The sequence below is a fragment of the Temnothorax longispinosus genome, chromosome 6, assembly GCF_030848805.1.
Source record: "Temnothorax longispinosus isolate EJ_2023e chromosome 6, Tlon_JGU_v1, whole genome shotgun sequence".
In the NCBI taxonomy this organism is placed as follows: domain Eukaryota; kingdom Metazoa; phylum Arthropoda; class Insecta; order Hymenoptera; family Formicidae; genus Temnothorax; species Temnothorax longispinosus.
Window position 1 is genome coordinate 14,537,801 of NC_092363.1, and position 11,411 is coordinate 14,549,211.

Sequence of the window (11,411 nt, forward strand, 5' to 3'; positions counted from 1 at the left end):
TCTACAGAGTGGAGTTATTCAAGAGGAAATGAAAAGTTTTTTGGTTTCCAAAAAGTAGAAAGTGATTATAGTGTAAAAAAAAGAATTGCTTTTTTATCAAATGGACAGGTTAATATTTATATAAATGATAAAATTCATTCTCTTTCAAAATTTATTGTAATTGTAAATATTGAAGAATTAAATGAATTGTTACAAATTGTTGATAAATTATAAGAAAAAGGAAACAATCGTGAAATTAAGATAGCTTAAATGTAAATTTAATTGTAATATGTAATATTTATTTCGATAGTTCAATTCATATTAGATACTGAAATTGTTATATTTGTACGATACAAAGAGTATCATATCAGGTATTATGTTATTTTAATGTAAATTATGTATACATATTTACGTGTATGTATATAATTATATATATATATATATATATATATATATATATATATATATATATACAGGGTGTCCGAAAAATCGCCTACTCCACTTCGGGAGGTGATTCGGGACCCAAAAACAAGCAAAAAAGTTCATACAAACGTAGGTCCGGAAATGAGCCGTTTCCGAATTATAGCCACTTTTATGTTCAAAAATCGTAAATTTTTATTTTTAATTTTTTTTAATTACAATTACCAAATTCTCTCAAGTTTCTGTCTACATTTCGAAAAGACGCTATTCCCGGTACATCTCGATTTGGAAAAGACTGGATGTATAATCTTCTTGCCTCGGCAGCATTACTTTGAGCAAGACCATACATAAGATGCATATCAGCTAATTCATTAAAACTTAAACGATCCATTGATGAATACGGAAAGATTAGATACAACCTAAAAGCAAGGTGTTGTTAAATAATAATTTGAAACTTATTGAAAAGCCGTGATTTACTTACTGATTTTGAATAGGCGTGAAAACAACTGATTTTGAATAGCCGTGAAAACAACTGATTTCAAGTAGCCGTAAAAACAACTGATTTCTTTTAAAAATAATGTAATCGTATTTACAAATATTGAAAAATTAAAAAAAAATAAAAAAATTAAAATTAAAAAAATTAAAAATATTTAAAAATAAAAATTTTTAATTTAAGAAATAATTAAGAAAGAGGGATGCCAAGCGGATTCTAAATTACGATTTTTGAACATAAAAGTGGCTATAACTCGGAAACGGCTCATTTCCGGACCTATGTTTGTATGAACTTTTTTGCTTGTTTTTGGGTCCCGAATCACCTCCCGAAGTGGAGTAGGCGATTTTTCGGACACCCTGTATATATACACATATGATTTTTATAAAGAAATTGGAAATTAAATAAATGTTAGACAAATTGTATTATAAAATAATTGTATTGTAAAATAAAATTGTGTGCTTTAATTTCTAAAATAAACATTTTGTTTAACTTGGTATTAAACTTACAAAAAAATATATGTATTAAATATATGTATATTATAATTATAAAAAATTAATGTTTTCAAAAAACAAGTTTTTATTATTATTTTAGTTTTATATTAACGCATTTTAGTTATTTCTAATATTTGTTCCAATTTTACGCCTTTTTCCATTATTCATTTGTATCACAGTTTCAATTGCATTTGTTTCTTTAATTTGAAAATCCACATTTGAAACATTTGGACCATTTAAATGAACCAATTTTGAACATTTTTTTTTCTTTTTTAGTATTATCATTTTTATTCGCCTGCTTGACCAGAAAGAACATTCGTGTTATTAAATAAAAACAGATAATGTTTTTAGTAAATTCGTAATTATGTTTTTCACAGCCCAGGAAAGTTATAGGATTTTTTTCTTCGTCAATCAATTCCATTATTTTAAATAATGTGTTAATATTAATTTCTCCACATTTTTTTCCTTCTATTACTCCTTTTTCCAGACTTGAAAGCAAATTAAACAAAACTATTGAAGGATTTATCAAATATCCTTTCGTTTTTATTTCAATTAGTTTATGTCTCTCTGGTATTTCATCATTTGGCTGTAAAACCAATGTCTTTAAACATTCTTCGCAAATAAAATTTTTATTGTTTATATCTTTACAAAATCTATTTCCTTTTCTTGCTACATATCCAGCAACATATGTCAGAACGTAATCTGAAGTGGTACATATATGCGAATCATGATCATTAAGAATTGATGGGACATATGCTAAGATTTCAGTATTTCTTCCTCTGTCCAATACAGTATCTATCTGAGCCGTCCATTGCTCTTCTGCTCTTCCATAAGATAAACATATCATTCTACAAAAAAAATTAAATTTTTGTTTTGAAATAAAATAAATAACGTAAAAGGCATGTTTGTTTATTACTGACAGTTCATTGCCAGTACTGTAAATCTATAGTTTATGTCATGCACATTATAGATTTTCAGTACTGACAGTGAACTGTCAGTAATAAACGAATATGCTTAAAGTAAATATACTCTTAAGCTTATGGCACACAATGCTATTTTGTCTGCTTTATTACTTGCCGGCTCCTGTGCTAGCGAATCAATAGACAGAGTTGATAATCATTTTGTCTGCCAATTCGCTAGCACAAGAGCTTGCAGGCAATTTAGCAGGCAAAAAAGCATCGTGTGTGCTATAGGCTTCACTGTTTTTTATTTTAACTGTAGAAAAAACTTGAAACGAAGTACTTCTTTGAATATAAATACTTACTGTACGAGGTGTAAACAAACTTTTCTTTTCGTCTCCTTTTCTGCCTCCTCTGCTGCAGCATCCTTTAACGCAACAGGCCATTTTTTCAGAATTTACTTTATCTGTAATGTAATCAAAATTAAGAGCATTAAACTTGAGACATCTAAAGTAAAACATCTATTATGAGTAAAAAGTTGAAAATATTAATACCGCAAAAATATACTATTTATATTAATGTGTGTTTGCACTTAGAAAATATACAAAATCTAATTATTAATAACAAAAAAATATTGCTCAAAGTTAAATATTAATAATTAGTTAATTTAATTTACATGGAAATAATTTTAGGTTATAAAAGCTTCTTCTTCCTTACCTCTTAACGAAGCTGGCACTTGATCTCTGTCACACAAGATGACACAATACGGCCACAATTTTTAAGTCCTTTTGGGACGAGTTGACCAAATGCGGTTGCATCAGTAACCTTCACAAATTTCCTTTGATGAAACACATTTGCTTCCAGTTTGTGACTTGGGTTGTAAAAGCTAAAGCAAAATCTGCAATTTTTTAAAAATCTTATACATCATATGATAAAAAATCTAATTAGACTTGCTTTAAAATGTAATATTAAAATTAATGGAGAAATACTTACAAATCAACAGATTCACACATTGCACATATAAAACCTGTTCGTTTTCATTACACTTTTGAACTAGTGCAAGCAAGTGCAAGTGCAATAAGTTAGAATGAAACAAATATACTTTTCTCTTGTTCTAACTTATTGGTGGAAAAATGGCGACGAAATGTTGCAAGTTATTCCGTTCAGCAAACCTCCCCTCTACACGGAACATTTTTCGTGACCATCTTTTGCTTCTCGACACTATCTAGTCATGTCTCCTTATACTACTTCATGGTAAGGGACAGAGAGAAACCTGAGAGAGGCCATCCCGGTATTTTTCGTCAATTTTTCTGTGTCACATTTTCCGACGCGCCGCCTGAGAAAGTGCGTATCAACTACGTCGTTTCGCTCGGTAACCGCACATGGTTTGCGTCCGTGCTAATGGTTCGTGTCCGAACTAGCCAGTTAGTGGGGATATGCTGCACCGGAAATAAGTTGGCGCTGCAAGTTCATATTTTTTAATTTACTATAGCTCAAACGATTGCTCCCTAATTGCTCCCTCAGAATCGACGATTGCTCCCCTTTTAAGATTATTATTTTTTGAGATATTTAATAAAAACGAAAAATTTCTAATTTTTATTGAAAAACATATTTATAATAACTCTATGCAACTTTATAGGGCATAGAACGATTGCTCCTTTATTGCTCCTTATTGCTCCATCATAATTTTAATGATTTATTGCATTTTTATTGAAAAAATAACAAATTAATCATTTCACTATCGGCCGCCTATTGTAACTATGGCTCGGCAGGCGCATGCGCATGCGCGATGGTATCTGTTAGAGCTTTTACAGATACCATAGCGCATGCGCGTATGGCTTCTGCTTTCTGCTCATGGCTCCTGCAATTTTATGTGCTTCCATCTTAAATCTTAACTATTTCTCGCTTCGCTCTATTGGGATTTTTAATCGCTCCATTCGTATAATTAATTTTGTATGATATTTTAGCAGAGAACTGTTTATTTTCTTGGAAAAATACATTTCTCACAGTCTTCTGCAAGTATATCCAACATAAAACGATTGCTCCTTAATTGCCCATCTGTCAGCATTGTGCATGAGCCCTTATTGACGTTAGGCTTAGTTTCCACGCGTCGCGTCATCTGTCGTTAAAGCCTCTTGCACAATGCCAGGCAACAGGCAATAGGAACAGGGAATAGAAATCAGAAATCATGTATAAATGCAGAATAAACAGTGACACAATCAATAGACACAGAGTTTCAGTCACGTTGGAAATTCTGTGCCTATTGCCTGTTGCCAACCAATTATAACATTCAAATTTTTTAGGTTGTAATTAACGATTTTTTGGTTATTTTTTGTTCCTATTGCCTGTTGCCTGGCATTGTGCAAGGGGCTTAACTCTACGCCCTATTATGCTGCGTTTCCACTATACGCGTCGCGCGTTGCGTCACGACGCTGCGTCATAAGTTATTCAATCAAAACGTTTCATTTTATGACGTCATTTCCGACAAGATCTCGCGCCGGAAATGACGTCATAAAATAAAACGTTTTGATTGGATAACTCATGACGCGACGCGCGACGCGTATAGTGGAAACGCAGCATAATCCACTACTCTTGCCACCATTGTAGACAATACTAAAGGCTACTACACATAAAATTCCGTAAAAACGTAAGACGTAAGCGTAAGAAAATTGACCAATTCCAATCGAGTATTGTGTAATCCGTAGATTACAAACTCGAATGAGATTGATATCTTAAGCGTATGCTTTACGTCGTTAAGGAATTTTATGTGTGAAAGCCTTAACACTTTAGTCCATCCTGCCAGATTTTCTTTTTTGTTTAGAGAATGAGATTGTAAAGGTGGAAGCACATAAAATTGCAGGAGCCATAAGCAGAAGGCAGAAGCCATATGCGCATGCGCTATGGTATTTATAGAGCTCTACAGATACCATAGCGCATGCGCATATGCCTTCTGCCTTCTGCTTATGGCTCCTGCAATTTTATGTGCTTCCACCTTTAGTGTGTGCAGCAGTCTCTTTATAAGGAAAAATAGAAACCCCAAAATATGGTCCAGACAAAGGACACGCGCTTAACGTGTTAAAACATGTCTGATCCTGTTCAAGGACGGCAACGAACAACGCGTAAAGGGCTGCGCAATGAAAAAAATAGGGGACAGGGAACGGTTTAATATTAACATATGTACATACAGAATGTTAAATGAAGCTTCATCACCGTTTCTTAGCGCTATTTTTCTGTTCGTCTATTCTGTGTTAATAAATTACTTATGTTAATAAATTTCATATATCAATAATATTGAACTGTTAGGGGCGCAACACAATACAAGCAATAGAAATAGGGAATAGGAACAGAATGCATTGATACACGGCTTCCGATAGGTTGAAAATTTATTGCTTTGTGTTTTGCATTATGTTTACGCCTGAACGGTATCACTAATTAAAATTTTTTATGAGTGCGTTTCACTTAACGTCCGCAACGTTCTTAAAGGCCATTGCACGTAACAAAGTTTTAGTCATAATCGTAAGGCTGTAAACAATTAATAGACCAATCACAGTCGATTATTCTCCTCGCGCTTGAAGAATAATTGAGTGTGATTGGTCTTATTTTCTTACGGCTTTACGATTAAAATTAAAACTTTGTTATGTGCAATGGCCTTAAAGCGAGAAACACAGACTTTTGCATAACGCATAATACGTAAGCATAAGAAAACTGATTGGTCTATTTCATTATGCATATACATATGGACCAATCAATTCTCTTATGCTTATGTTTATGGGCTCATGCAAGTTTGTGTGGATATAGCTTAAAGCCTTGGTCCACGATGCTAGAACTGCGTCCGGTTTCGGTTTAAGCCAATGAAACTGCTGCTTTTCTGTAAGAGCTGCAAGTTGATTGGCTTAAACCAAAACTCGGACGCAGTTCTAACAATGTGGACACAAGGCTTAAGTGCCCATCTACAATAGGTGTTTTAAGCCCTAAGCCCTAAGAAATTGACCAATCACAGTCAATTTATTCTCCTCAAATTCAATTGTGATTGAACAATTTCTTAAGGCTTAGGGTGCCTCCCCATGCAAGACGGAATCGCGGAAAACGGAATCTCGGAATCATTCTGATTGGTTAGTCCCATGAGGCTAACCAATAGCCTCATGGGATTAACCAATCAGAATGATTCCGAGATTCCGTCTTGCATGGGGAGGCACCCTTAGGGCTTAAAACACCTATTGTAGTCATTGTAGATGGGCACTAAAGCCGAGTTTTCACTGAGCGCGTCACGCGTCGCGTCATCACAAGTTAACCAATCAACACATCCCATTTTATTACATTACTTGTGACGGGATCAAAATGGGATGTTTTGATTGGTCGCGACGGATAAGGCCCGGTCTACAATGGATGTCGGAAGTCGGAGTCGTAAGAAATTGACCAATCAATTGACCATTCATTATTTTTCGACCGCAAGGAGAATAATAAATTGTGATTGGTCAATTTCTTACGACTCCGACTTCCGACATCCATTGTAGACCGGGCCTAACGCGATGCGTGACGCGCTTAGTGGAAACTTAGCCTTAGGCCGAGTTTCCACTGAGCGCGTCACGCATCGCGTTATCCGTCGCGACCAATCAAAACATCTTATTTTATTACATTATTTGTAATGGGATGTTTAGATTGGTTAAGCCCCTTGCACAATGCCAGACAACAGGCAATAGGAACAGGAAATAACTAAAAAAATTAATTACAACCTAAAAAGTTCGAATGCTATGATTGGTTGGCAACAGGCAATAGGCACAGAATTTCCAACGTGACTGAAACTCTGTGTCTATTGACTGTTTATTCTGCATTTATACATGATTTCTGATTTCTATTCCCTGTTCCTATTGCCTGTTGCCTGGCATTGTGCAAGAGGCTTTAACGACAGATGACGCGACGCGTGGAAACTAAGCCTAACGTCAATAAGGGCTCATGCACAATGCTGACAGATGGGCAATTAAGGAGCAATCGTTTTATGTTGGATATACTTGCAGAAGACTGTGAGAAATGTATTTTTCCAAGAAAATAAACAGTTCTCTGCTAAAATATCATACAAAATTAATTATACGAATGGAGCGATTAAAAATCCCAATAGAGCGAAGCGAGAAATAGTTAAGATTTAAGATGGAAGCACATAAAATTGCAGGAGCCATGAGCAGAAAGCAGAAGCCATACGCGCATGCGCTATGGTATCTGTAAAAGCTCTAACAGATACCATCGCGCATGCGCATAGTTATGGTAGCATGCGCATGCGCTGCCGAGCCATAGTTACAATAGGCGGTCGATAGTGAAATGATTAATTTGTTATTTTTTCAATAAAAATGCAATAAATCATTAAAATTATGATGGAGCAATAAGGAGCAATGAAGGAGCAATCGTTCTATGCCCTATAAAGTTGCATAGAGTTATTATAAATATGTTTTTCAATAAAAATTAGAAATTTTTCGTTTTTATTAAATATCTCAAAAAATAATAATCTTAAAAGGGGAGCAATCGTCGATTCTGAGGGAGCAATTAGGGAGCAATCGTTTGAGCTATAGTAAATTAAAAAATATGAACTTGCAGCGCCAACTTATTTCCGGTGATCGCATCTAGTGTAGAAAGACGCACGCGACAGTCAAGCCGCTAATATTCGCTGTGTGCGCTGGTATACTATAGCGGAAAAGTAAGACTTAGAGCGCCCATGGTGGCCGGAATTTGCATTATTTGCTGGAGTTTTCTAATACATCGTAATGGAAAAATTGCGGAAAGGAAATTTAAATTGTTGCGTGCACACGTGTAAGAATGTATTTCACAATACAAGTTCAGAAATAAAATTTTATTCCTTTCCAAAAGCGATTTATAAAATTGAGCAGCGAAAAATGTGGATACGTTGGGTACAAAAAATAAAGTAAGTATATTCTTTGAGATTATATGATCATATTTTACCTCGTTTAAAATAATGGTATTTATTTAGAATACGGGCCTCACCTCCAATATCAATAAAATTATGCTTAATCGACATGTGACCACGGGGCATGTACATGTCGCTACATTTCATCGATATGACAGGTTAAAACCTAAATAGTTGTCAACTTTAACGATTAATATCTCGCTTCGCGAGGCAGACCGCCGCGTTTTTCTTCCAGATTCTTTCGTTTCGTGTAAAAACGCGTCGGTTAAGCATAATTTTATCGATATCGGAGGTGAGGAGCGTATTCTAAATAAATACCAAAATAATTGTACTATGTCATACAAATAATTTTTGAAACAATTTGTCTGTAGCTTACATGATTGGCAACCAACAAAATATTCACGAATTTGCAGTGCACACTTCGTGGGGAATCGTTCATCTTCAATACAATCAAGTCCGAGTTACGTTCCGAGCATCTCGGCAAAAAAAAATCATGAATTAAGTTCTACCGAGAAATCATTGCAAAAAGATTCATTGCAAAAAGTCAGAGAGAGGTTAACCTTTAAAACAAATGTAGGTTAATTTCTCTCGAAAAATCTTTTCAACTATAATTTTTGTAATATCATCATTGAAATTAAGATTTAAATTACCTAACGACAGTTTACACGTAGCTCGAATATATTCACAATCGTTGACAGCTATTCCATACAGCTATTCCATCAAAAAGTGCGATATTTCACTAACCGTGGCAGCACTAGTCTCTGCGCACACAGCGAGAGAGACTGGCCAACACGCCGCCATTTGCATGCAAACAGGAAATAGGATTGTACGCGGCAAAAATTAAAGTGTACCAGTTTAAAATATCATATATATATATATATATATAAAAGTGTATATTATTTTAAATATAAAAATAACAAAACGCGATAAAAAAATAATAAAACATTACTAAAGGAATTAGAAACAGATAAATAAGTGCTCAAATATTATTCGTGTGTATAGTTATAAAAGATTTCAAATAAAATACAAATATCTACACGGTTCTACTTTGGACATTTTTCAGTAAAAAATAAAAACAAAAAGAATTTAAATAACAAATCCAGCAATAATATTTTGTTAACAGCAATATTCTTTTATTAATAACTTGTATTACTTTTGCCTTTATTAACGGTATTAAATAAATAATTTAACAGTGCTTAGCTTTTATTTAAATGTTTATTATTTTTTCTATAATTATGTACCTATTTTCAGAGCTATTATTGTATTTGTTAACAAAATATTACTTTAAGATTAAAAATAATTTTACTTGTTATAGATTGGTTAACAAAGAGCTCCCTATAATATTAAAAATAATGTAAACTTTATTGTAAAAATCAATATCTAATAAAATTATAATTTTGAAGTACAATCTATAATCAAAACTATAAAAAAAGTAAAGAACTATAAAAGAAGTAAAGATACACGAAAGAGAAATATATAATCAGTAAATAACCAAGACAGCACACATGTCCAAAAGCGGTACATAAGACGTGTAAAACATCTTTTAGACATCTTTTAAACGTCTTACGAAAAGATGGCTAAAAGACGTCTTATGTCCCGATTTTGGACATGGTGCTGTCTGAGTAATAAATCACATTATCGTTATTAATAGGTATATTTATTTGAAAAATTCCATTGATTGATGTTTTCACTCTTGCAAAATTGAACGCAATTTATTTGTTAGCTCCATCTAAAAAAGAAAAACAATTAAAATTACTTTAAATTAAATAGATATTTATAAATTAGATTTATTAATTAGATAATTATAAAGATGTTAAATGTTTATGACCATAGCACTGAAGAAAGTCTGATAATAGGTGTGTTCATAAAAATAATAAAACAAACCTAGATAGCACAAAATATCCTAGAAGCATCCTAAATATGTCCTTGGACATCCTGAAAAATGCTTCAGGATATCCTTCAGATATCCTGGAGGTCCCTAGGATATCTTATACTATCAAGAAAATTATGAATTAAAATTACAAATTTTATTTTATTAAATTATGCATTGCCATGCTTTTACTTGCAAAAATAACAGATTTATCTTGTCGTAATTTATGAGATGAAATTTTCATACGAAACATATAAAATCTACATATTATTTTTTCTTTTAAATTGTGGCACTTAGGTAAGAAATATTTAATTTTTTGACATTTTTCAATAAAGAAATGTTTTAACTTAACTCTACTATTTTTATGTTTGCTATACTTAAGAAAAACTCGGAATATTTTTTCCTCTGTAAAAAGAAACGCAATGTCGCAGAATTAAGGAAAAATAGAGAATTGGTGTGCCAAGCTCTAAGCCGTGTAAGTAGATGATAAAAAGCATTACTGCTTCTCATTGATCCAGTAGCTGAAATACATGTAATACACACTTTTTGATTTTTGAAAATACTTCTAAGTATATATCCACCAATGTGATGTATTTTATTTAAGTCTGTTTTACTCCAAGTAATTACTGTTGTATTTAAATCATTATTAATGTTTTCATAAACAGAGTTATCAATTAAGGAACTTTCTGAATCGTGGTTTACAGTCAATACATCAAAGAAATCTGAAAAAAATGATCTGTCATCTTCTTCATAACTGCTATTACTAACATTCTTCATAAATTGAGACACTGTAATTAATTTTAAATTATTTTTAAACTGAAGTGCATTAGGAATAACATTTTTACGTCTTACAGTAGAAAAAAAGTTTTCGATACAATCTTGCGTCAGTCGTGCAGGTAAAAAAAATTTAAAATTTTGTTCGTTTATCAAAATCAAACTCAAGTCTAAAACTGTAGATGTTGATAATATAACTGCAGCTTGAAATGGTTTCCAATTCTCTTTTTCTCCAACTTTTAATTGAGTAAATAAGTTAATTACCTCATGTAAAAAATCTCTAGTTTCTAAAAGTTTTTCAGGATTTAAAGAGCTAAGAGCAAGAGAAACATTTCTACTCGCCATAATATCATACCAACGCCTTAAAAAATCTATAAACCATGCAGTGGTTTGCCGAGTATAATGTTGATCATTATCTGCTAAAAACTTTAAAGAAGAACTGACATCTCGATTAATAACTTTCAATGCATTTGAAACTTTCATTTTTTGAAAGTGATCTTTTGATACTAAATTCTCCTCTCGCATATTTGGAGCTAATTTAATATCCACATTCTTTATCAGCCTCTATAAT

The 11,411-nt window shown here is 32.7% G+C and overlaps 2 long non-coding RNA genes across 4 annotated transcripts; one reads left to right on the forward strand and one right to left on the reverse strand.

The window, feature by feature from the left end:
- Nucleotides 1–1,993: 1,993 nt before the first annotated feature.
- On the reverse strand, nt 1,994–3,718 carry LOC139814482 (uncharacterized). 2 transcript variants are annotated; one of them, XR_011732469.1, is made up of 4 exons: nt 3,276–3,718; nt 3,000–3,198; nt 2,648–2,748; nt 1,994–2,231 (listed from the first exon to the last, which is right to left on the reverse strand). It is a non-coding gene; the product is annotated as an uncharacterized lncRNA (long non-coding RNA). The 2 variants fall into 2 exon arrangements; XR_011732468.1 differs by having other exon boundaries at nt 3,000–3,180; nt 3,276–3,708.
- A 2,697-nt stretch (nt 3,719–6,415) lies between these two features.
- LOC139814483 (uncharacterized) lies at nt 6,416–9,223 on the forward strand. 2 transcript variants are annotated; one of them, XR_011732471.1, is made up of 3 exons: nt 7,651–8,193; nt 8,568–8,769; nt 8,895–9,223. It is a non-coding gene; the product is annotated as an uncharacterized lncRNA (long non-coding RNA). The 2 variants fall into 2 exon arrangements; XR_011732470.1 differs by lacking the exon at nt 8,895–9,223 and having other exon boundaries at nt 6,416–8,193; nt 8,568–8,675.
- The last annotated feature ends 2,188 nt before the right edge of the window (nt 9,224–11,411 follow it).